This window comes from Aedes aegypti, chromosome 3, assembly GCF_002204515.2.
Source record: "Aedes aegypti strain LVP_AGWG chromosome 3, AaegL5.0 Primary Assembly, whole genome shotgun sequence".
Classification (NCBI taxonomy): Eukaryota; Metazoa; Arthropoda; class Insecta; order Diptera; family Culicidae; genus Aedes; species Aedes aegypti.
In genome coordinates, this window is record NC_035109.1 from 166553895 (window position 1) to 166581547 (window position 27653).

At 37.4% G+C, this 27653-nt stretch overlaps 1 protein-coding gene and 1 long non-coding RNA gene across 7 annotated transcripts in view; one reads left to right on the top strand and one right to left on the bottom strand.

The window, feature by feature from the left end:
- Positions 1-27653, bottom strand: part of LOC110679629 — a 427025-nt gene that overhangs the window by 45627 nt on the left and 353745 nt on the right. The window lies entirely within an intron of this gene.
- The window catches only part of LOC5563957 (glucose dehydrogenase [FAD, quinone]), an 81352-nt gene continuing 73602 nt past the window's right edge, over positions 19904-27653 (top strand). For 3 of the 5 annotated variants that reach the window (XM_021854959.1, XM_021854960.1, XM_021854956.1), the window contains exons 1-2: positions 19904-20085; positions 20184-20839. The gene's annotated coding sequence lies outside the window, so the exon portion shown is untranslated. Of the gene's footprint in view, positions 20840-27653 lie in introns of all 5 variants that reach the window. The other 2 variants (XM_021854958.1, XM_021854957.1) reach the window with 2 other exon arrangements.

The window sequence follows — 27653 nt, forward strand, 5'->3', positions numbered from 1 at the left end:
CTTATTCATTTAGATCGAAGTGCAATTTTTACCAGTTCGGATCAATCACGGAGTAGCAGCCATTGACATGTACAGTCAGTCTATGCTATGCTATGCTTCATTTTCTCCATATAGAATGCTGAGAACACTTAGTGCCTTCTGACAAACTTGGTGACCGAAGGAACGAAAGAATACTTAGAGAGGTACTCACTTTCGTTTACATCATTGTGAAAATCAAAATGGTTCATGAATGGCACTAAATACCATTTGCTCACGATAGCTAAAAATCCCCAATTCGTTGGCCGCCACAAATGACTCAACAGTTTGTCGCTCTTGGTCAGTGCACTGTAGCACAGTGTATCCAAATCGAACGAAGAACTTCAATGCATGGACCACGCGAACCCGGGTTCGGGATTCATCGACCATAGGAACGGAACCACGCTGCGACGTGTGTGAATTGATGCCAAATCGCTCGAACGAGATAAAAGCAACTGTTCACATCGTTGATAATTGGACAATTAGACAATTACCCACGAAAACAATCACCAAGATGCCATTATCCACGTCATCGGCGACGGTCATTGAACAGAAGATTTTTTTTATTATGTGGAAAGTGCTTGTACCTCACTGCTATTGGGCAACGAAAACCGAAAACTCGCACTACACCTGTCGCGAGCTTATGGCAAGGTCAGTGTATTTTGAAACGTTTTTTCCTCCCTCTTAGCTATGATAAAGTACTTGACATAACAAGCCCATGCGGTCGGTCATTGCATCAACTTTCATTTCGAAAAAAAGGCAACGCAGCAACTTTGCGCCGCATCTCGGTGGCCGAAAACAATCCGTAAATAAAACAATAAATTTCCAGCATTCAATTTTCATACACTTTAACTGGCTTCTTCGTTTTGTACCTTTCCAAGATCTGCAGTGGCTTTCACTCTCTACTAGCTTCGGAATATCTCTCCAAAAGCATATATGAATTGAACTATGTGTGTTTGCAGCGCATTCGATTTTTTTTCGGCTCGTTTGCCAGCTGACCTGAGTTAACCGCGCATTCGCCATGTAATTTCATGCCATTTTACATAACACTTTACTTTTCGTGAAACTTCCTTACCGAAACTGGGCCAATCGAAACATGTTCATTTTTTTTTTGCGAGGTTCATCTTCTACTGCGGGCCATGCGCTTTGTAAGCTGTTTATCAGATTTGATGAATTTTGATGCACGATTCACAATGATGATGGGTGTAAGTCTAGGGAGCACTTCCAGCCCAAAACGCAAATCGCGTAGACGCTAGCTTTAGTGAATTCAATGAAACCTCGGATATGTATTAGTGGCTATCGAATATGTAATTTCCTATCAAATTTTCCTGAATTACCTATAAAGTGAATAGATCGAAGAGAAAGAGAATTTCTAACAGCCCCAGTTATTTGCTGAAACTTCTTCTAAGATACCATTTTAATTAAATGCTCAACTTTGAGTTATAAAATTGCTATTCTATTATTAATATTATTTGATACGATATTCACTTTTAAAAAAGTTGTCTAAGAAAATATTGAACAATTTTGATGGAAAATATAATATCGGATAGCTACAAAAAATAGGTGGAATGTTTCATTTGCATTGGAAATAGTCAGTCTGAAAACACCATTTTAATCTGCGTTTCAAGCTGGAAATGTTCTGTGGCGAAACATGTTTTGCACTGGGGAGGCCTTCCAAAATAGCAAACGTAAAACCAGATTATCACTCAAAATCAAGATCTACCGGGACTGGTTATGCTGTGAGACCGATTTTTTCTCCAACTGTGTGGTTCATTATCATTTTTAGTTTCTAGTTTTAGAGATGATCGACCGACATCAACTATTCACATCGTCAACGCAAATCGCAGTCGTCCTTCACACTTGCCGGATTCCAACGTTTGCAAATATCGGAATGGAGCTCCGGCGAAGGAAGGCTGAGCTAGAGTTAAGTCGCCATCAAGCAGGTCCTCAACGGCACGTATTTGCCCTCATCTTATAGGTAGCATAGACGTGATTGTTGCTGTTGCTGTCGCCGCCGCTACTACATCGCCATATAGGCTATTGATAATGTAAATTCAACCCGATGTCGATGGATTACTTTCACTCGGACTTCAGCGGCGGTTTCGGTGAGACCAAATAGTACAAAGAGGAGCCTGTAAGATATATCATTCCATGAGTCTATGTAACGCCACGTGCATACAATACATATAAGTTGGAATCAATTGGTGGGTTCATCATTTTATTAAGGATTATGACCTGCATGAAATAGTAGGAGAGAACACTATTCTTTGAACAAGGTATGGTTTTCTGGTCACTGTATGTGCAATCCCAAAAGCACGTTTAACACGTTTTAGCTTAGCACATAAATCCTTGGGTTGCAACTGAACCATTAAGCCAGCAGCTACAAAGTTTATCAGTATGGCATTAATTACGACGTACACAGGGTTAGCTGGTGCCAACCGAAGTCAAATTTATGTACTCAATGCTCTTATTAGACTGTTAAATGAACTTCAAAGTGGTTATAGTTGTTCTACACACTTGATTTAGAAAGCCGAATCTATTTTAACCGAGATTTATACAGCTAAGTATTCGGCAAACAAATTTCACGAGATCTCAGGAAATAAGTGCTGAGTATAAGCAAATATTTTCGTTACTAAGTAACTAGGCAATTTGTTAGTTGATTCTCAGTTTTATTAATTAATTTATTTATTTTTAAATTGAAAGGTCGAGATTTGAACAGCCTAGCTTATGAAAAAAAAAATAACGAAATGACGCTGAGTAGCTATCCAAAAAATCAATAAATGGTTGTCTCCATACACACTCAATCTGTTCGGTGAAAATAACTGGGTTTTGGAACTACCGAAAAAGACAGTAAACTAAAAATAAAATGTCAGAAATCGAAAAACAGAGATTTTTCACTGAAATTTCGCAGAAAGTTTTCTTTTTATATCATATATCGATAAAAAATAAAACATGGTGAAATTTGCTTTTCAATTACCGTCAAGCCACCATTCACCGTGCATTTAAAATAAATCTGCACTTCAAAAATATATATATATTTTCCAAATCATTTGAAGCGAACTAGAATATCACTATGAAGCGTGCAATTATACCATAATTCAGGGAAAAATCTAAAATCAGTGATGCATAACAAAAAAATACTTCAAATAGTTATTTAAGCAACAAGATGCAAAATGAAGATTTTTTCAGCACGAGTCGTACATTTATCCAACGAGGCTTGCCGAGTTGTATAAATAAGACGAGTGCTGAAAAAATCGAGTTTTGCAACGAGTTGCATACAACATTTTTTGCTATTACGAAAAATGCCGTGTAGGATAATTGCTATTATCAATTTCAAGAGTATCCACGTGGCTATCCTTGCTAAATAATTTTGAATCACGTAGGCTGTGATACAGTGAGGTGGTAGGTATGACTTTTACAAATTTTCACACCTGCATCGATACCATACTGATTGGAATGCTATGCTCCCAGGCTATTCCTATTCGAGAACAAACCAGGTAAGAAGAAAAAATAATTCTGAATCAAATTGTACTGTTGCTTCAGATGTGCCAAAATGCTTACCGAATCCTCGCGTGAAACTTCAGACTCAGAAAAACTTACTCTACTGCCTTCACTACGTCCACTGAACGTTTTGATTCCATATCAGAAAGACCGTAGTAAGATCCGGATCCCCCAGCGAATATATAGTTTAAAGCTAAATAGAAATCCATAGATTTTAGACCCCTTCTCCCCCCGTAAGGCTTTTTGTATAGAAAGTTTAAAAAAAAATGTATGAGTTGTACCGCTCCCTTCTTTGGAGCGTTACATAATTTGTGGACACCGCCTCAGAGGAATCGCGTATAAAGAGACTCAGATTATGACCTGACACCAAAATGAAGCAAACTGAAAACCGCTAACAGTGCTGAAAAGTAGTACTTTTTGATACTGTTTCTTTAGTTTGGAAAAGTAGGCCGTTATGTTGTTCATCCACTTGATGAAAAATAGAGTGATATGAAACGGAATATCAAAAATTATGTTTTTAAATACCATGTTAAGGTCGACTCGTACCGTTCTATGTCACCATTTACCGTGCACGCTGGTGCACCATTCACCGTGCGCATAGTTTTCATCATGATTTAATTTTGTATCTTGAAGAAACGTTGTTGGTGGAGCAAATATGTTGCTAGTAGTGTGCGCACTCATTTTTAAGGGTATTAAAATCTTATTTTTCAATAAAAGTCATAGAAAGTTGAAAAAATGATAAAACCATTGTTTTTTCACCAAAATCGGTATAGGAGGTTTGACTGTATTGTCCAAACAATTTCATATTTGTTCAAAAACTAAATATGAAGTAGTTAAATTACGACGTATCAAAAAATCCAATAGTATCCGATAATTTCCAGCCTTTTATACTAAAGCACGGTAATAGGAACCTTAAATATTGAAAAGGGTCCATTCACCGTGCATTTGTGTTTCGACTGAAACACAATAACAAAATCTTATTTGCATAACATCGCATGGTTCATACGATGAAATGCATCCCACTAGAAGTATCTACAGCAAAAACTTGTTGAAATTTTGAAAAATACGATACTCTAACGTTAAAATGAAAAATGTGAATATTTGGTGTTTCTACTAAGAGTGTTAAAAAATCACATCATTTAACAGAAATCACATGATTTTGACTACATAAACTAGGTTTTTCAAAATGTTATGTGACAAGAACTACTTCATTTCATCAGCTTTATTTTATTTTGCTGACAAAAGAATAATTTGTGAAAATTGTATGAATATTCTGTATGAATTTGTATATGTGCACGGTGAATGGAGGCCGCACGGTAACTGGTGAGCTAACGGTACGCGTGGCGGTAGTTTTCATTTTACTGACTTTTTCGGTACTCCCAAAACCCAGTAAAATTTTACCGATCCCAGTAATTTAATCTAAGTGTGTAGAACGTGTCGTGATGGACAGTTTTTGAGTTCATTTTCGGTTCACCTTTCGTCATAAGATATGGAAATAGTTTTTTTTTTGGTTTAACAATTTTGCCTAGTTAGTAGTTAAAATGCAGAATTAGAGATAACATTGAATAAGTGGGTCTATAAGCAATAGAAAATAAATAATTTCCACACACAAACAAGTTAAAAATTATCGGAAAAATTGATGTTTAAGCAATAATAAAAATCAAATAAAAACAGCACAAATAAATTTTTTTGCAAATTTAAGTTTATTTTCATGCACATATTTGTATCATCAAAATAAACTGAAATTTCAATGATCATTGATTTTTCAATTAAAAGCACTTCAAATTTACATGATCATGTAAAATTCAAGCATCTTGATTTAAAAATTAAACGTAGATTAATTTGGTTTATTTTTGAACTTCATTGAAATTAAAATATTTTTATCAGAGAAAACAAATTGTTGAAAATCCAAAAGTAGGGGAGAGGTCTGATCTGTAGGTTTAGTATAGTTTTGTTTTTTGGTCATAAAAACCGAATGAATATTGGTATGTATCCAAAATGTATGGAGCATCCAAATAACTAGGTTATAGCATGAAAACCTTTTTTTTAATTATAAAAAGCATACAATTAATTTTTCAAAATGCTTTCTTTTGTTACGTCCTAACTGGGACAGAGCCTGCTTATCAGGTTAGTGTTCTTATGAGCACTTCCACTATTATAAACTGAGAGTTTTCTTTGACAATGGATAATTTTGCATATGTATATCGTGTCGCACGAAAATATTTTATGCCCTGGTAAGACGAGAAAATTCCCTCGACCGGTGGGATACGAACCTATGACCATCAGCTTGGTCTTGCTGGATAGTGCGCATTTACCGCTTCGTCTGACTGGGCCACAAAAAATGTTTCTTTATTATTATATTACAAAATACGTCTGTAAGTTGGGCTACCTACACTAAATCTAAAATTGACGGTAGAAATATCTTTGTTTGCATACATCTGTATGTATTAGTGAATGTGCGTGCATATGTTCAAGTATGAAGAATTTTTTAATTGATGAACGCTTTCGACTGTGATAACTAATTTTATTCTGAAGTTAGAAAAAGCAAATGCAACTGTGCGCGGGCGAATATCGCGGAGAGCTTTAATCGAAAAGCGTAGGTGCCAGGGAAAGCTAAATGAAAAACCTAATGAAACGTTTCCAAATGCAGTAATTGCCACAAAGAATGATACGTACATATCATAGTGGGACGCCATTAGCAATTTCAGACGGTCAAAAGTCGTACAAGACACCAATACACACAACAAAACGCAGCCTTTAAACCCTTGAAGAAGGTGAATTATATGGCGCAACGTCGGATAAGAGGAAGCAAAAGTCGTTTTAACTGCCGTAAAAAACATGATTTTTTTGTTTAAATTAACTCTTTTTTTACCAAGGGGGTGAAAACTTACGCCAACTACCAAGGATCCAAAAAAAGTGGGAAATGCAACTTTGGCCATGCATATCTCTGTCATTTTCGAAGCGATATCCAATATTTTTCAGCATTGGAACCGGGCACTATTCAAGATTGCTGTTCATTTTTTGGGTTTTTAGAATAGATGCGTCTACCCAAAGTTATTAAGCAAAAGGCACTTCCTAGTTTTTCGAAAAACGCATTTTTTCGCAAACTCAACGATAAAATAAAATTTAAAGCGATGACATGTAGTTTTTCTACATTAATTTGCTTGTTTAAGCGTATTAAACACGTTTGAGCAGAAATTGAAATATTTGATTACACTCAAAATTTCTTTCACTCAAAATATTACGGAAAACCGTATTTTTTGGACCCCTTGAATCTGCTTGATCGCCAAACAGGCGCTTGAAACCTCCTTCCTTTTGGCTGCCTTGGTAGTGTCATTTTCAAAACACACCCAAGCCGTTCCCATAGGGGACGTTAGCCACAAGGAAGGACGTTTCAAGTAATACTGTTTCATATGGTATGCCCTCTTCAACATCTAATCCAATTTCTCTCGTCGTTCTCTTACGGTACCTATCCATCTAGTATTCATTGCTTTCTTCTCCATGCTCCCTCTTGCTTCGAGCAAAATAGACCGATATGCCGATAAACAAATTCAAAAAGTTTTACATTAAAGCTACAAGACATACGGCTACCTCGACGCACAATCTATAAACTTCATTTAATGAACAACAATGCATATGGTTCAAAAATTTATTCCTTCATTTTAATCAACGGTTTTAGACGGCTTTCCTTTATCAAAAGAATGAATACAATTCCTGCATTTAGAGATATGTCGAAGAATCATTCTAGTATCAAAAAAGCATTATAAAACTTGTTTATTTAATGACCTGTTTTCAGCGATAGCTTCTCAATACAACATGTTGAGTGCCAACAAGATGTAAAACTCATTCTAGTACTTCAAACCAATATGGCGTCCACTCCTATTCTTCACTCGACTCGAACCAACGATTGAAAACTTGGTTTTCTGTTGTACAAAAAATGATGTTTGCATTTATTGCACTCGCCATGTACTTAAAAATAGTAAAACATGATTCAGAAATTCATTTCATAGGGTAAATACTATTGCTTACCTAGTTTTTGTAGCTGATCGTACTCAGTTTTTTTCTAAGCTTTCTGATGGTGATCTTAGAATTTAAACGAGCGGTGCGCTAATGGTGAAAAAACGAATTTTCTGACAAAATTCAAAAGCGCGGACAAATTTAAATTTGCCGCCAAAATTTGTTCAGCTTAAAATGCTCCATCCTTCTTCTATACTATGCCTAAGTTTGCTATGTGTTCTAAGGGAAATATACATATATCACATGCAAAAATATTTATAAAATATGGGATTTTTGAAGAACTGTTTAGCTAACTAGCGTACGAGCGATCAGTGACATAAAATTGGAATCCTAACGATATGAACCGATGGCGGCCTGGTTTCAGCAAGAATTGACCACATGTAGATGTGTTTTTTAAACATACATTTAAGATTGTTTGATCGATTCTGCCACTTTTGTTAATTGGAGAAGCACTCATAGTTGATTTACATGTTTTTCTCATTTAATATCAACAATAAAAACATTATTTTTCAACGTTTAACTTATTATATTTTAACGGCTTCTTCAAACTTCATTCCGAAAGATTTTTGTTCCGCAACAATGCTTCTATCACTCAGGCAAAAACTACAATCAGCAGTCTTTCAGAGAAACCAGCCACGTACGAAGAAACTTTTCGCTCACAGGCGACGATGAGCATCCACCTAACATCAATATCAATTCTTCCAAATCTCTTGCGCAATACTCATTTAAGCTTTCCAAACATCAATCCGGAAAACACTCTTGAGTCGTAGAAATTGATGCTGAGCCTGGCCAGTGCATGATTTGCATAAATTGCATTACAACCAACATAACAGATGCGGTATACTGACTGGGTCTTCGTGCTGTACCACATCACATCACCATATAGCTGCTTCTATGTAATTGACTTTAATTGAGCGGGTCGATGCCATTTCTTTCGATTGCGGATGGAAAATGGCGGAAATGGTTGCGAAATTGAATGTCGTACGGACTTTTGCCTGCCTTTCCTGTTGCTTCGTGACTACTGCAGCACCAGACAAGAGAACAACTGCTGCGCATCGTTGAGATCAATTTGGAAAACGAAGCTGTCGGTACTTAAGTCTTTCTAGCACAAGTATGCCTGCGATCGAATTGTTGTTGGTGACCTAGCTTTCTTTCATTACGGCTAATACGTGAGTGATGTCACGTAATGCTACAAAAGCTACCACGAAAAAAAGAGCAGAGATAGGACTCATTACATTTCAGTGAAATCATTTCGAGATGATAATTTTCTGCACGCAAGACGCAGCCATTTTTATTAATGACACTGAGTAAAGGTTATTCACCGTGGTCGAAAAATTTCACACACCAAAAACGTCGGAGGCTATCCATAATTTATACATCACCCGATGGTCACAATATCTCATTTGTGGAGCTCGCGCGATGTATAAATTATAAAGAATGGAATCTATCAACCTATTGGGCTTTCCTCAGCCTAGTGGTGGCGTCCACGACACAAAGCAAGGTCATGGCTAAATCAGTCTGGGTTCGATTCCCGATCGGTCCACTTTTTGTACACGAAATTTCTTGACTTCTTTGGCCATAGAGTATCATTGTACCTGCCACAGATATACGAATGTGAAAATGATTACTTAAGCGAAGAAGACTCTGGGAACGTGCTCATAAAAACTAAGCTGAGAAGCAGGCTTTGTCCCAGTGGGGACGTAATGCCATGAAAAAGAAAGAACCTGTCGACTCTAGGCAAACTATAGATCCAAGGACTTTTACCTGTAGAGCGAGAACTTACCCGTAAAGGCAAAGTCGTCCCTCGATAGATTCGATAAATGTCACCAATGTCAAACGCGTTAACATGCCATAGTCGCATTTCGTCAGCTTCATCCGAAAAACGTATGAATCCAATGCTGTTACCTTCAACCGAAGATCAAATGTTTCATCAGTCCATTGTAGAGGCCCTGGCGGGGGATTGCCTCAATTTGCACGCCCCATGATACTCGCCATACGTATCATTGATTTACGAACGAAGAAAGATTAAGCGACCACCGACTTTGTCCGAAATTTGAACTTTTCTCTCCATCTCTCGCCACACTGGTAGACGAATATTTGGACAAGCACGATGGTGCGGTGGCAAAAAGTAAGAAAACAATAAGAGCCGGTCCGGTTCGAAGGATGAAATATACGCGAGCATCCAGTGTTGCCAGACAGTAAGTTACATTAAATTAGAATTGCGGTTTAGGAAATCCATATTTGTTCCCGTTCTTTCACTATTTATACTATCTGTAGCCCAACTTTTGTACTAAACTGTAAAAAATAACCGATAATGATGATGACAATAAAATATAAATTAACTTAAGTACAACTTGTTTAAGCATGTCTAGTCAGCAAGCCCATGCAAAAGGTGAACAAGTGCGAGTCCAATCTCTATTTCCCAGGATAAAGTGCATCTTCGTGCCTACTCCATCCGAGATATGCAAATGATCAACTGCCAAAGAACGCTCTAAATTAATAACTGTGGAATAAATTGGCCAATAATGATCACACTTCAAACTTAAATAGCACGACAGATAACTTTCAAATAGAGGCCACATGAATCGCATCACTTACCAAGGTGAATCCAGATCATGTAGCTTTTGAACCCTCCTACTAACAAAACTCATCCCGGGAAAAAAAATAAATTTTGGCGTTACGGGGGTGACCGATTTTGCAAAAAGACGTTTCGCAGTTTCGAATAAGAACATGAAGCATTTGAAAGAAGGCTTATATTTCTGATTATGCCAAACGTCCGTATGCGAAACGTCCTTAAACGAAACGTCTTCATGCAAAATTTCCCAACCCCTACGGCGACATTCTACTCCCGTAGTAGGGTCGAAGACACTGGCCTGAAACGGCAACTGAGTTAATGGCGCAGGCTGCCCCGTTCCGTAAAACTGTGGTAGGCCTGGTTGTTCCAACTTGGAAGGAGTACGCTCAGATGCCAGCTGACCCTAGCATGGCCTCCCTGCTTACATAGATAAACATGGGATAACAAAGGCGACTATTCCAGCGGAGATCGATCATTTCTTAGGGGGACCCATAAGAAATGATCCATGAAATCAAACAACTAGCGGAATGTGAAGAAGAGGCTTCAGGACCCATCAGTAACTGGCTAAGGTACCCGCCATGAAAGAAGGCGACCAATATCAACTTAAGTGAGAACAGTGTGGGCAAAAGTTTAGACACTGTGACGACGGCATGCACTGGCCGCTCCAGTGCAACATTAGAGGTGATCGATGGCCCGGGACTAATCGAGCCCATGGATAGCAATAGGGAGTATTTCCCTAAAAAGCAAGTAGCTGCTGAGCAACCCGAAATCATCATCGAGTTTGTTAAGAGCAAAAGCAATTTCAGCAAAGACTTGAAAACAAGTCTGCTGAAATTTCGACAATAATTCCTAACTGCAAAGCAAGACTATGAGAAAGCCAAGGAACAACTTGGCAAGATAGAAGGCAGAGAGACTAAGTCGTGTCAGACCGAAGTGTTTTCCTTCACGGGCAACGCGAATATATTTGATGATATTATTCGATACGCGAAACAAAGGACCTTCCGAGGATTAATACGAGGCGAAAAGACGCATGGTTACTAAGGAAAATGTATCCTACGCGGCCGTCCTTCAGAACGGAAAAACTGGCACGAGCCAAGCTTCGCAGTAGGCATGGCAACAGTGCACAGGTCAACACAAAGGCTAAGGCCAAGAAAGACAAGAAATAAGAGCCATGGGATAGCCCGAACTAGGCAGTGATTACGGGTGCGCAGCAATAGCAACCCGTGGATACGAGTTGGAAAGAAGAGAGTAAGGAGAAAACCGGAAACGGCGACCAAGGAGAATCCTAAACCGAGAAACTTAGGCAAGGCCCTCCTTTTCAAAACGGGGGAGGCAAAATACGTCGAGGTTCTAAAGGCTATGCAAAGCACGAAGAAATTGTCGCCATTGGGCGCAGATTTGCGGAGCATAAGACGGACTAAGATTGGTGCAATGATCCTAGTCTTAAAGAAGGACACAAAGCAAAACGGCACAGCCTGTAAGCAACTGGCACAAGAAGTACTTGGCGACGAAGATGACTGACTGCAGAAGCGACTCTCTAGTGTAAAAACCTGGATGAAGTCACCGATGCAGCGGAGGTCTCGGCTGCCCTCAAAGCGCAGTGTGACATCGACGTACCCAGTAAGATCATCCACCTTAGAAAGGGAAGTGGCGGCGATCAGGCTGCCAGTTGCAGATGCCAACAAAGCGAAGAACTTGGGCATACTCAAGGTAGGCTGGTCGGTTTACCGGCTGAGCATACAACATCCTACTAAAGATGGCTTCAAATGTTTCGGGAAGGGCCATAAAGCGTGGAATTGCAATGATCCCGACAGAAGCAGTGTTGATAGACTCACACTCAAAATCTCAATCAATACGCTCTCCCGTGAGAGCAAACTCATTAGAGCTGCTTCGCAAATCTCACGCTTGAGATTTTGATGCAAAATCAACTCAATCAACTCAAACCGTAAAAATGATTCAGTCGCAGTTTACAGTCAGTTTACGTTAGAAAGGATTAACATAATTTGACCAGGCTAACAAGAAATTATTGCCGTGTGTGAGTAAAATGTGGAAATACGAGACAATGAGTTAAAAAGGTGAGCCAACCCATCCATGATTTTTTGACTGCTGAGATGCATGATTGACAACTCACGCATGAAAAATCTCAAGCGTGAGTTGTGAGAAATTGAGTTTTTCACAACACTGGACAGAAGTGCGATGTTCAGACAATGCGGCCCCGAAGGCCATAGTGCAAGCGATAGTAAGCAAATCGCTAAGTGCCTAATATGTGCCGACAGAGCAAATAGCGGACACTTAACGAACGGACCCAAATGTCCGGCCACAAGCGGAGTATCACAGCACCCGAAACGGAAGTACACAGTTCAATGTAAACCATTGTGAGGCAGACCAGCAGCTGCTTTGGCAGTCAGTCTTGGAAACGAAGACTGACGTGGTGTTACTATCGGTTGCATACCGCATTCCAGCCAATAACGGGAACTGGGTAGCGGATAGGTCTCAACAGCTAGCAGACTAGAGTTTGCAATCCCGGGAACATTTTCCGGGAAATGAGATCGCCCGTTTCCCGGGAAATGATTTTCTGTTTCCCGGGATTCCCGTATTTCCCGGGATTTCCGTATTTCCCAGGTAGTTCTATTAACTGAAGGTGTCTGGGTTCGATTCCCGGTCGGTCAGGATCTTTTGGTAATGGAAAATATCATCGTACTCATCGTACTTGCCACACGATATACGAATGCGAAAATTGCAACTTTTGCAAAGAAAGCTCTCATTTAATAACTGTGGAAATGCTCATTGAACACTAAGCCGAAAAGCAGGCTCTGTCCCAATGAGGATGTAATGCCAAGAAGAAGAAGATCATTATAAGCAATAAGTTCATTAGACAACTAGTTATAATTCGATGTTGGTGTGTTGTTTTCCGAAATCAAATAGTTGTGGACAAAATGTGTATGTTTTTAACGATATGTTTTTTTTTTTCTAAAAATGATTATAAGCTATAGTAAACAAAAAATATTTCGAAGGATATTTTTTCATGAATTGAGTGGGCTTATAAAGTTTTCATGGGTGTAACAGTCATAATTTTCAACATAAGACTCTAGTTGGTTTTTATTTTAGTGCTTGAAAGGATTGCTTCGATGGTGGTAAATATGATTTGAATTTCATTTGAAGCCTGACGATTAACCCGTATAGGCCTGAGTGAAAACAAAACTTCTAAAACCCTCACCGCTCAGCGAATTCTTAATGGATTCAAATGATTTTTTGTCAGTATACTGGCACACATATCTAGTTTCAAAAAGTGGACAGAGGAACGTGGTAATATTCTTGTGGCCGGAGTTATTCCGGTGGATCACTGGGTCAGGTCGGGTGAGAAGGCTACTGTGCATTTGTGCCCCTAAAGGTAGGCAAATTTCAATTCACAGATAATTTCCAGAATCGACTATAACGTGGCCACTACATGACGGAATTTTGAGAAAATTGCATCAGTGTAAACCTTTTGTGAAACGATTGAATTGGATAACTATGAATTTTGCATTTGATTCGGGTCCCGGGACGCCTCAAACCTATGATAAAGTGGCCAATTTCTATCTGAACATCTGTGCCAAGCTTATGGGAATGCATTTTAGTGCAAAATTATGTTTGATTTCTAATTTTTGAGAATTGAAACGGTTTAGTATCCAACAAATCTACAGTCGGTTCTTCCGTGCATAACGTCCAAATGGCCACATCCGGTATATTTTAAACGGTGCAAAACACTTCATTTATAATGTTGAATATCAGATCTTGATGATTTATGCAAATTAAAATTATTGTCATTGCAAATAAATAAAGATACTTGGCATGTCCCAAAAAAGAGCCCTTCCAAGTAAACACAAACTCGTATACGATAGCGCATAAGAGTACAAATGCGGAGGCTATATACATACATGCGCCATAACGCTGCGTGCAAGATGTACGTATATCGCCTCCACATTTGTACTCTTATATACCATCATATACGATGGTGGTTTACTGGGTTTTCTACCCGACTTGACCCAGTAACCCACCGAAATAACTCCGGCCACAGGGATATTTCCGAGTTCCTCTGACCACTTCTAGAAACTAGATATGTGGGCCAGTGAACTGACAAAAAAATGATTTAAATCCGTTAAGAATTCGCTGAGGGGTGAGTATTTCTGTATTTATGCTTTCACTCAGGCCTATACGGGTTAAAACGAAGCCAACAGATTTTTTTAGAAACACAAACTCACAAAAAAGGAGAAGTAACCATACAAATTTACTGGTATAAAATATATATACATGAAATACGAATAACTCTAAAGAAAATTCCATCAAATTTACTTTATTTTCTCGTTTTTGAAAATTTCCCGGGATCCCGGGATTTTCCGGGAAATCACAATTTTATTTCCCGTTTCCCGGGAAGTCGAATCCAGGGAAAATTGCAAACTCTAATAAGGACGACAGGGCGATACCCAATCCTAGTCTCTATCTCAAATGACGGTTATGCGATAGCAAACATCAACGGCGTATTCTATTGCAGTTGTTACGCGCCCACAAGGTGGTCGTTTGAGAAATTTTCCCACATGGTCAACAGGATGATTGCCGAATTTGCTAATCGGTAGCCAGTAGTGATATCTGGCGACTTTAATGCATGGGCAGTGGAGTGGGGTAGCCGCTGCATCAACCAAAGAGGCCAACTTTTGTTGCAATCCCTGACCGCAGTGAATGTAGAGCTGGCAAATGTGGGTACAGTGAGTACCTTCCGCAGAAATGATGAAGAATAGATTATCGACGTGACGTTCAGTAGTCCTATATTTTTAAGGAACCATGAACTGACGCTTTCAGTGCAAATCGTACCTTCGTGCTGTGCGTACACGAATTCTCTCTGCTCTTGGAAGTTTTCTTAAAAACTACCTAAAGCAATAAAACAGTACTTTTCAGTGCTAAAATTAAAAACGGTACTTCTCAGTGCTACTAAAACAGTACTTTTCAGTACTATTTTTTCTACTATTGATCACTTTGCGATCCTTGTTTGGACCCGTGCCTTCGATTTTTCGTTGGACCCGTTGGCAAAAGCTAGCGGTGGTAATCCTTCTTGGACATCGTCTTGGGAAAAAAACCTCTCGAAAGTCACGTCTTCTTTCAATTATTTACTAAACATGGTTGCAACAACAAACAAAAGGAAGGGTGAATCTCTGAATTCACAACTTCCTTCCAAAATGTGGCATTCAAAACTGTCACTAAACGTGGCAGGAATGGAAGAAAGGACGCTTCCCCGGAATGTGAACTTTCTTCCAAGGGTGAAATAGATAATGTTGATAATTGCATCAAAATGAGCAATCAGTTCGATGCTCTATACAAATTTTCCGAACACCAAATCGAAGCAGTCTCTTTGATTCAAGTGAAGATGCAAAGAGTGCCGCCTATCGTGGTCAGTTGTTTCACATTCGGGGGATTTAGGCAAAAGATCTTGAACTGCATTAGGGGAATCAAGGTCTCCTTCCACATCGCAAAGAAAGGAGACTGTCGCGTTTTGCCGGAAACTCTTAAAGATCGCGAACTTCTTCTCAAACATCTTGAAGAGAAGAAGCATATTTTTTTTACTTACGACGACATAACTGAACGTTTGATCAAATTCGTCTTGAAAGGTTTCTCAAGTGACTATAAGTCACCTGAAGAGATCAAAAATAGAATAGATGATTTACTAGGGTATTCCCCAGTCCAAGTAATTATTATGAAAAAGAAAACCCAATCTGGCATTGTTCGGAAAGGGCTTCCTCATAAATATTATTTAGTTCACTATCATAAAAAAGAGCTAAATAATATTCCAGCTATAGAAAGAGCAAGACTTTGGGACAATACCAGAAACCTGGAGCAAATAACCTGAACCTCACTCAGTGCCGTCGCTGCCAAGAGCGGGGTCATGAAACAAAACATTGACGCATGGATGCTAAATACATGATTTGCGGAGGTTCTTCTGATTACTCATGCTGGTTTTGATTCTGATCATGTGCCTGTTACATTTCAATTATCCCATGAAGCGATTCTCAATCCTATCAGCTCCACTTTCAATTATTTTCGAGCCGACTGGAGTGTATTTGAAACATATATTGACTCTAATCATGATGTTAACATTTCTTCACAAACAAAACTTGACATTGACAATGCTCTTGAAACTTTAACAAATTCCATTGTTGAAGCCCGGAGCATTGCAATTCCAAAATGTGAAGTAAAATTTGAATCCGTGATTATAGACGATGATCTTAAATTCTTGATCCGTCTTAAAACGTGAGGAGAAGGCAATTTAAACGCGATTCTGCTATGATTGTACGGCAGGATTTGCAGAAAGAAATCAAGAAACGTTTTTTACAATTAAGAAACAAAAATTTTGGAAATATAATTTCTCAATTGAACCCTGGCTCTAAGCCCTTTTGGAAATGGCCTAAAATCTTGAAAAAACCCCAAAAGCCAATACCGGCATTGAAAGAGGAAAACAAATTATAACTAACTGCGGAAAAGCTCAAAAACTTGCTATGCAGTTTGAAAGCGCGCACAATTTAAATTTAGGACTTAATAGTTCAATAGAAAATCAGGTTCAGGACTTCGAAAACATTCACAATAAAAAAAAGGTTTCGAAAAATCTTGGAAGACTGGTATGGAAGAAGTGAGAACTATTATTAAAAAATTCAAAAATATGAAAGTTCCTGGAAATGATGGAAATTAGAAAGTAGCTTATCATTCTTAGTGGATATATTCAACAAATGTTTTCAGTTAGCATATTTTCCTGACAAATGGAAAAATGCTAAGGTTGTTCCAATTTCAAAACCAGACAAAAATCCTGCAGAAGCTTCTAGCTATCGTCCAATCAGTTTGCTTTCCTCCATCAGTAAACTTTTTGAGAAGGTTATTTTGAACAGAATGATGGCCCACATCAACGAAATTTCAATTTTTGCCAATGAACAGTTCGGATTCCGCCATGGACATTCGACCACTCATAAACTTTTACGTGTAACAAATTTGATCCGTTCCAACAAATCTGAAGGTCTTGCACTTCTAGACATAGAAAAAGCATTAGACAGTGTTTGGCATGAAGGCTTGATCGTTAAATTAAAAAAACTTTAATTTTGCAACATACATTGTTAGAATAATTCAAAGCTATCTATCAAATCGTACACTTCAGGTTAATTGTCAGTAATCCAGGTCTGAAAGACTTCCTGTAAGAGCTGGTGTTCTTCAAGGCAGCATTTTGGGACAAATATTATACAATATTTTCACATCTGACTTACCTGAGTTACCTCAGGGATGTCAAAAGTCTTGACGGATTTTGGCGGATGACACAGACCTGCGCCAAAGGACGAAGTCTGCGTGTCATCTGTAGTCGATTGCAAAAAAGTTTGGATATTTTTTCTTCATACTTGCAGAAATGGAAGATATCTCCTAATGCTTCCAAAACTCAACTAATAATATCCCCACATAAACCAAAAGCTCTTTATTTATAACTTTCAAGTAGACATGTTGTCACGATGAGAGGGGTTCCAATAAATTGGTCAGATGAAGTTAAGTATCTAGGGCTCATGCCAAATGTAATAAATATGTAAAATGTTTTTATCCCCTTAGTAATAGAAAATCAAAATTTTGTCTTAAGAACAAGCTTTTGATATTCAAACAAATTTTCAGGCCAGCCATGTTGTATGCTGTACCAATATGGACTAGCTGTTGTAATACCAGGAAGAAAGCTCTACAAAGAATTCAAAATAAAATTTTGAAAATGATTCTAAGGATTCCTCCCTGGTGTAGTACCAATGAGTTACATAGAGTTTCCAATGTTGAAACATTGGAACAAATGTCAAATAAAATTATTTATAATTTCAGGCAAAAATCGTTACAATCTTCTATTGTCACGATTAATGCGTTATATATTTCGGTTAAGTTAGGTTAAGTTAATTGAAACCTTTTTTCTAATCTTAGCTGGTAAAATCAACTCACCTGTAAAAAATCGGAACTGCTACGTAAATGAAATGTTATATGTTGTTAACAAAATGTTAATAAAATCTTAAATTTGTTTTGCCAAATTAGGATGATAGTGATGTCTAACACAGAACTCCTAGATATAAGAAATAAATGATACTAATGAAGAAATTAAAAAAAAAAACTTTCTAGAAGTGGCCAGAAAAACAAGGGAATAGTCATGAGGCCGGAGTTATTCCGGTCGGTCAATCGGTCAATTTGGGTAAAAATGGGCTATTTTTTGTGACAAATCAAGTTATCTTTATTTACTTGCAATGCCAATCATTTTAATTTGCATTAATCATTAAGATCTAATATTCAACATTATGAATGAAGAGGTTTGCACCATTGAAAACGCACTGGATGATGCCATTCGGACTATATGTCTTGAAGAACCGGCTATAGATTTGTTGGATATTAAATCGTTTCAACTCTCGAAAACAAGGGATATAGTTCACTAAAATACCTTCCCATAAGTTAGGCACAGATATTTAGATATAATTGGCCACTTTATCGTGGCTATTTGAGCCGTTCTTGGGACCTTAAATTGGTCATTTGTAGGGTCAAAGAAATGCGGTACACATGGTTTTCCAATTCAATCGAATTTTAAATGGTTTACACTGATGCGTTTTTAATAGAATTCTATGGTAAAGTGGCTACATTATAGCCGATTCAGGAAATTATATGTGACTTGAAATTTGCCTATCTACAAGGGCACAGCAGCACAGTACCCTTTTCACCTGACCTGACCCAGTGACCCACCGGATTAACTACGATCACAAGAACATTTCAGAGATCTTTTGGTCACGTTTAGAAACTAGATATGAGGAAGAGTATACTGAAAAAAATAATTAAAATCCGTTAAGTATTCACTGAGCGGTGAGAATTTTAGATTTTTTTTCTTTAGCTCAGGCCTATACGGGTTAAGAATCTAGGGCACATGCTAGATAAAAATTTGACTTTCAAAAATCACATTGAGGGCATTCAAGCAAAATGTAACAAAAATGTAAAATGTCTTTATCCCCTTATTAATAGAAAATCAAAACTTTGACTTAAGAACAAGCTTTTGATCTTAAAAAAAAATCATGCCAGTCATGCTGTACCAATATGGAGTAGCTGTTGTCATATCAGGAATTCTGAAAATGATTCTGAAGCTCCTTCCCTGGTATAGTACTAATGAGTTACATAGAATATCCAATGATGAATTATTGGAACAAATGTCGAATAAAATTATAAATAATTTTAGACAAAAATTGTGACAATAAAAGATGCGTTATATATATCTAAATCAAGTTAGATTCAGTTAATTGAAAACGTTTTTTCTCTTACAAGTAGGCGAAATTAACTCATCTGTAAACATGCTGAACTGCTGCGGCAAATTAAATGTAATATATTGTTAACAAAATATTAATAAAAGCTTAATTTAGTTTAATCTAATTAGCATGATAGTGTTTTCTAACACAGAACACCATAATGATATGTATGGAACGATATTAATTAGTAGAGATTAGAAAAAGATTACACAGGTCAGTTTTTTTAGTTTTGCTCAAACATGCAATTTAGCCACAGAAAACTGGTGGTGAGAACAAAGTTGACTGTTTTTTTCTGATACGTCTGGGAGATACCCTAATTGTGAATTTGTTTGGGTTATAATATACATTTCAACGAATTACCAATCCTACCGCTTAATTAAAAAGAAAACAAGTATTCCTTTCACTCGAACAAACCTCTGGCAGCCCTGACTTGCCCTGGTGATGTGCCGAAAAGCTCAAGTGTACACCTTGCCAAAGTGAAGCGTCTTGTGTGTCTCGCGTTTTCTGCGAGAGTCAAAATGCAAGAAGGAAAAAAAGGTGAGCGAGAAAAGAGCAACACAAACTGCTCCACACAGCGGAGCCCCAAACCAAGACACGAGCCATTCAGCAGCTCGGTGTGCAGTGCAGAATATCGCCGACAGCCGCATTGATCGGGTGTTGTTTGTGGTACGTTGCTCTCGCTTCTTACGAGTTTACGAAGTTTTGTTTTCCTCAATTGATCTTATTAGGTGATGTTTCATTTTTCTTCTATTTTTTATTACCAGAAGCAGTACACTAATTTGGATGGTACTCGTCTCGGTTTGTTTTCGATAAGTGGTCTTTTTATTGGTTACGACGAGAGGAAAACTTTCAACAGTGGTGTTATTTTGGCAAACGTACATTGTACCAAGAAAAACAGTGAAATTTTGCACAGTGCAATTCAGTGGTGAATCAAAATATAAACGCTGCTTGATACAACAGTCGTTAGTGGTGAGATCGGTGTTACGGAGCAGTTTTTTCTCCTTCGGCGATTTTGGGAAGCTTACTGTGTTTGTAAAAGTGAAACAAAAACCAATGAATAAGTGATAAACCTGGGATAAGAGAAAAGTGTTGGCGATCACCGACCGAAAAAGAAAAATATCATAAAATAAAGAAAGATAAATATATCGCCTTGGAGTGTGCTTTATGATCTGTAAGTGAAAATCGCAGCCAAAAAGAAAACGTAGAAAAGTGCCAAAAATTGGAAAGTTAAATGCATCTTTTGTGAATGGGGTTTTAAAACCGTAATCGCTTCAACACTTCGTCTAGAAGTCGGAAACAGCATCGACGCGACGACGATCCAATTCTTCCCAAGCCGCAAAGCGAAATTTGGTGTGGATCATAGCGCATAAAACAGGTCGATGATGAATCATATCTACACGGAATCACCAATTTGAAACAAGTGAGTAGCAGCAAACCGACGTTGATTGAACTTTCTTCTTCGATAGGCATATATAAACACTTGTCCTGATGGTTGCACGTTGGCTGATAGTGCACGACGAATATACTGTAAATTGTAGACATCTACGGTATCTACGCGTGGACAGAAAACGGTTCATGGTGTGTGGTGAAATTGCGCAACCTTACGCGTTCGAAAGTGGATGACTCTCTCTCCCTTTTGGTTGAACATGTTTTCTTGCTCCGTTGCTGTCGAACGCTGCTGTTGGGCTGCAATTTACTTCCAACTAGCTTCCTTAGCGCTGGATTCAACTTTTGTGCCCCTGGAAGGCCAGCGGGCTGGCTCTCGCTCACCAGCAAAGGGGGGCCTGAATTGAGTTTATCAAAACGGTTCCGCTACTGCTGGGCGGGTGTTGAAAATTGGAAGATCGAAAACACAACATCCAACTGAGCGTATTGTGTAAGCGCAGTACCATTAAGACACAAGAAGCGCGGAGGATCGTTCCACGTGGTTGCCGATTTTCATTTTAAAGATACGATACTTCTTATGCAATCTTTGGACGTTTTAAAAATAGCTTTTAAGCTAGAAAGATGTTCCTAATATAGACTTGCATTGCAATTTTCAACGTTATGCCTAGGAAACGCAGAAAATTTTGTTTTTGATAAGAATTTGAAACTTAACAGTTCTTGAATAGCGACCTGGAGCGTTATATCTTAAGAAGACAACGTCAATTTTTATACTTTACAATGCACCCAAACATGCATGTTTTTAAATGTAAGAGTTTAAGAGCGAAGCTCCTTTCCAACCATAACTTTTTTGATCATATTTTGAAATGTTTAAGCTATTATTAACATCTGATGAAACACATGAAATCAATATTATTCTGAAAAACAAATAAAAACGCCCACGTGCTTTATGGACAATTCTTTTAGGAATACTGAATATATAAATGTACTGACAATTCGTTTAAAACTGAAACTTTGTCAAAATATTACTAAATTTTTCAATTTTGCAAGGGTTAAATTTATTGAAAGTTAATTTAAAAACAATCTTTTTGAAGATTAATGTCTTTAACTCGAACTCGGAGTAGGGTAAGAAAAGTGACTATTACTTTTCGGCCAACCAGCCACGCATTGAGAAGAGTATTCAATTTGGAAAGTTTTGTTCTTGGCATTTTCATCTCAGACTCCATTTATGTTTTGAGCGTATATGTAATTGAATGTAATAACGTGAAATTATCGATACAACACTAGAAACTACGTTGGTCAATTTTACTTTTTTTTCTGTGTACTACGGTAGCAATGTTTAGAAAACATAAATAAAAACGAAGAACTTACAACTTTGTGAATTAGTTCTAAAGAGGAGTTTAATTCCAATTAACACTCGGATTTTGTATATTTCTAGCATAACTTAAAATAGCGGCAACAAAAACTATAAATTTAACAACAAATCAATATAGGAAATCGGTTCCTGTATTATTCTCATCTCATAAAATTGTCGATTCAATATTGAAAACATTATAAGAAATGTTGAAACATCTTTTAAATCATCCGAAAATATTGGCTTTCCGGACCTAATGTGAACATTAGGAGAGTTTAAAACTAACACGTTTCAATAATCCTTTTGAACATTCTGCAAAACCGTCCTGTACACAATATTGTACTGTTATCATCTGCAAAAAATTATACTATATATTATTCTATTCCAAAATTTCACTTTATCAGTAAACTCGGGTGCTCAACCTCCAAATGGCAGCTTAAAATGATACAAAAAAATAGTAACGTTAAAAGGGATGTCTTTTTTTAGGTCTCTTCATTAAATATTTTTGAATAAAATCTTGGCGATTCGACCACTCAGTAAAAATTTTACTCTTATTTGTTCATAGTTTTTTTTTTACTAAAACAGCACCACCCCATTACCCCGAATGCAACTTCCCCGAACACTACTACCCCAATGGGTCACTGCCCCGTAATCCATTACCCAGAACATCACTACCCTGAATGAGCCATTAGCCCGAAAAGTTTAGAAGAAAGGGACTAAACATTATTGAGGGCGAAAATGTGAATGGTACTGTAATATTGGACCGACCAAGGTCAAACCAAGGTCAACCTACAAATTATTCTGTTAGTGAGTTTAAGTTTCCTATGTTTTGATCAGAGATTTTTCTCTAATTTGAACATTTGTCATTCCTTGGATTCAACCTTGTCGCATATGTTTTTCTATCTTTCGAAAATAGGCTGTACTTTTATGTTATCGCTAGAAAAAACAGCCACTAATACTTTCGTTAGAAACTGTAAATCATTCCAACATTTAAATATTCTTAGAGAATGCTTATGCTGTTATAGTAAGGGGATAGATAATGGTCGAGCTTTGCATGACGTAATTATTGGAATTTCCTTATGCTTTCAGGGTTATGGCGGTCAGGGTAGTGACACATTTGGGGTAATGGCGTTTAGGGTAGTTGCGTTCGGGGTAGTGTCATAGAGTCGACAAAAACATTTGGTCGATACATTCAAGACCTTAGAGGCACGTTTTTTAATTATTTGTGATAGTTTTAAAGTATCATTTGCCAAAAGTATTTCACTTGTGTTGTTTCATGGCGTAAATGTGTTAAACCCTGTTAAACTGACTATCCAAGATAATATTTTATTATTATTTATTTATGGGAAAAAGCCTTTTGAACTAAACTCGTTTAGAGTTCTCTCTTCAATAAGCCTAAAACCCATATATTCAAACTAACAAAAAACTAATTAAATCGGTCTTATTGACTCTTCCATACCAATAGTAAATAATCCAAAACTACTTATACAGCCATTCCATGAAAAACCGATCTAGTGGGTCTCCGAATTCCGTGAAAATTTGCTTTTTGTTCCTTATCCGAAATAAGGATACACGTATTTTTGGACTTTTTGATTAGGGTGACCATTTCCGAAATAGGGTGACCAGAAAAATCGCGATTTTGCAAAATTTTTATTAAAAAAATTATAACTTTTGAACCGTTCGACCGATTTTCAATCTTTTTGGACGAAATGAAGGCTAAAGATTTTGACTTTTAAGGAAAAATATAAAATTTCACAAAAATTGTGTTTTTTACATGAAAAAACTCAATAGTTTCCGTTTTTTCGTGTTTTGAAGGCCTCGGGACCAAAGGGGCTATCGTTTTTCTCATTTTTTCTTAAAAGTTCAGAAAATTTTAAGTATACTGTCAAATTTTCAGCGATGTATGTTTTTTAGTTTTTGAGATATATTTTTTTGAAAATAAAAAATCAGTCATTTTTTATCGGCACACACTGTAGGTCTTAGCGCATTAGATTTCTAATGTTTAAATATAAATATAACTTTTGAACAGCTTAACCGATTTCTATTTTTTCTGAAAAGTTGAGACCTTAAGCTTTCATTCCATAAAAAAAGATTGGAAATCGTTTGAGCTGTTCAAAAGTTATGATTTTTTTTAAACATTACAAATCTAATGCGCTGAGATCTACAGTGTGTGCCGATGAAAAATGACTGATTTTTTATTTTCAAAAAAATATATCTCAAAAACTAAAAAATATACATCGCTGAAAATTTGACAGTTAACGTAAAATTTTCTGAACTTTTAAGAAAAAATGAGAGCAGCAATAGCCCCTTTGGTCCCGAGGCCTTCAAAACACGAAAAAACGAAAACTATTGAGTTTTTTCATGTAAAAAACACATTTTTTGTGAAATTTTATATTTTTCCCGAAAAGTTAAAATCTTTAGCCTTCATTTCGTCCAAAAAGATTGAAAATCGGTCAAACGGTTCATAAATTGTAATTTTTTTTTTAATAAAAATTTTGCAAAATCGCGATTTTTCTGGTCACCCTATTTCGGAAATGGTCACCCTGAACAAAAAGTCCAAAAATACGTGTATCTTTATTTCGAATAAGGAACAAAATAGCAAATTTGCACGGAATTCGGAGACCCACTAGATCGATTTTTCATGGAATAGCTGTATATCGATATAATTTAAGTCTGGTTAATTTTGCATAAAGCATCTTGGCAAACGTTCATTAGGCATAACGCCGTTTGGCATAGAAAAACATTCGGCGTAACAGTCAGTGCGCATCGTACCTTCGTGCTGTGCGTACACGAATTCTCTCTGCTCTTGGAAGTTTTCTTAAAAACTACCTAAAGCAATAAAACAGTACTTTTCAGTGCTACACAAACAGTACTTTTCAGTGCTAAAATTAAAAACGGTACTTTTCAGTGCTACTTAAACAGTACTTTTCAGTACTATTTTTTCTACTATTGATCCCTTTACGATCCTTGTTTGGACCCGTGCCTTCGATTTTTCGTTGGACCCGTTGGCGAAAGCTAGCGGTGGTAATCCTTCTTGGACACCGTCTAGGGAAAAAACCTCTCGAAGGTCACGTCTTTCTCGTTTATTAACTAAACATGGTATCAACAACTAACAAAAGGAAGGGTGAATCTCTGAATTCACTACTTCCTTCCAAAAAAGTGGGTTTTAAAACTGTCACTACACGTGGCAAGAATGGAAGAAAGGACGCTTCCCCGGAATGCGAAGTTTCTTCCAAGGGTGAAATGAATAATTGTATTGAAATGAGCAATCAGTTCGATGCTCTAGACAAATTTTCCGAACACCAAATCGAAGCAGCCTCTAGCCCAGGCTCTTTGATTCAAGTGAGGAAGCAAAGAGTGCCGCCTATCGTGGTCAGTTGTTCCGAATTTGGGGGATTTAGGCAGGAGATCTTGAACTCCATTAGGGGAATCAAGGTTTCCTTCCAAATCGCAAAGAAAGGAGACTGTCGCGTTTTGCCGGAAACTCTTAAAGATCGTGAACTTCTTCTCAGATATCTTGAAGAGAAGAAGCACAATTTTTTTACTTATGACGACAAAACTGAACGTTTGTTCAAAGTCGTCTTGAAAGGTCTCTCAAGTGACTATAAGTCACCTGAAGAGATCAAAAATGGAATAAATGATTTACTTGGATTTTCCCCAGTCCAAGTAATCATTATGAAAAAGAGAACCCAATCTGGCATTGTTCGGAAAGGGCTTTCCCAAGAATATTATTTAGTTCACTTTAACAAAAAAGAACTAAATAATATTAAAGCTTTAGAAAAAGCTAAACTTATGTTCGATGTCCGTGTGACGTGGGAACATTTCCAGAAACCTGGAGGAAATTACCAGAACCCCACTCAGTGCCGTCGGTGCCAAAAGTGGGGTCATGGTACAAAAAATTGTCGCATGGATGCTAAATGCATGATTTGCGGAGGTTCTTCTCACGCTAAGGACGACTGTCCTGTGAAAGAAGATACCAGAAAATTTCAATGCGCCAATTGCAAGGGCCCTCACAAAGCTAACTTTTGGGAATGCATTTCACGCAAAAGAGTCGTTGAGGCTCGTGCCAAGCAGATGAAGGATAATATCCGTTACGATAACGGTCGTTTCCGAAATTTGCCTGCTAGAGTATCGAACAATGCTCATTTTTCAGTTAACGATCGCTTGATTAGGAATCATACCCACCAGGAAGATCATAATCATGCTCATTCACAAACAAATTTTAATCCGTCGGGTAGCCGTTCGAATCTTTCAATTTCGAATGTATCTACCCACGGTAAATCCTTTGCCGATATCGTAGCAGGTAATTTGAACTCTTCCCCTGTTCGTTCCATGAGTACCCATTCTACTTGTTTCAAATCAAATGGAAAAAACCCTGCCGCCACAGGTAACTCCTACCCCGCTTCTTCGTCTACCGAAAATTCCAATGGGAAATCATCAGATGATATGTCTGCCTCTGATTTTAATTTTCTAACTGAACAATTGAATCTAATGATTGATGCAATGTTCAAAGCCACCACTATGACTGAAGCAGTCCAAGTAGGTGTAAAATTTACAAATAAAATTGTTATTGGATTACGTTTTTCTAATGGATCCAAATAATAATTTAAATATTTTAAATTGGAATGCTCGTTCTCTGAATGGTAAAGAGGACGAGCTGTTTAATTTTCTTACAGCTAATAACGTGCATATAGCAGTTATTACCGAAACTTATTTAAAACCTGGATCCAAATTTAAAAAAGATCCTAACTTTTTTGTTTATCGTAATGATCGACTTGATGGGGCATGTGGGGGAGTTGCAATCATCATTCATAGGCGTATAAAACATCAACTGTTTTCGTCATTTGAAACTAAAGTTTTTGAAACTTTAGGAGTTTCTGTTGAAACACAGTTTGGTAAATATACTTTCATAGCTGCCTATTTGCCTTTTCAATGCTCTGGACAGCAAGTTAATTGGCTTCAAACTGACTTGCGAAAATTAACTCGCAATAAGTCAAAATTTTTTGTCATTGGTGACTTTAATGCCAAACATCGGTCATGGAATAATTCTCAAAGTAATTCCAACGGCAGAATTTTATTTGATGAGTGCTCTTCAGGATATTTCTCAATTCAATACCCTGATAGCCCTACATGTTTTTCCTCTTCTAGAAATCCATCTACGATTGACTTGGTCTTAACCGACTCTAGTCATCTTTGTAGCCAATTAGTTACTCATGCTGATTTTGATTCCGATCATGTCCCTGTTACATTTCAAATATCGCATGAAGCGATTCTCAATCCTATCAGCTCCACTTTCAATTATTTACGAGCCGACTGGAATATATATGAAACGTATGTTGACTCTAATCTTGATGTTAACATTTCTTTAGAAACTAAAATTGATATTGACAATGCTCTTGAAACTTTAACAAATTCCATTGTTGAAGCCAGAAACATTGCAATTCCAAAATGTGAAGTAAAATTTGAATCCGTGATTATAGACGATGATCTTAAACTC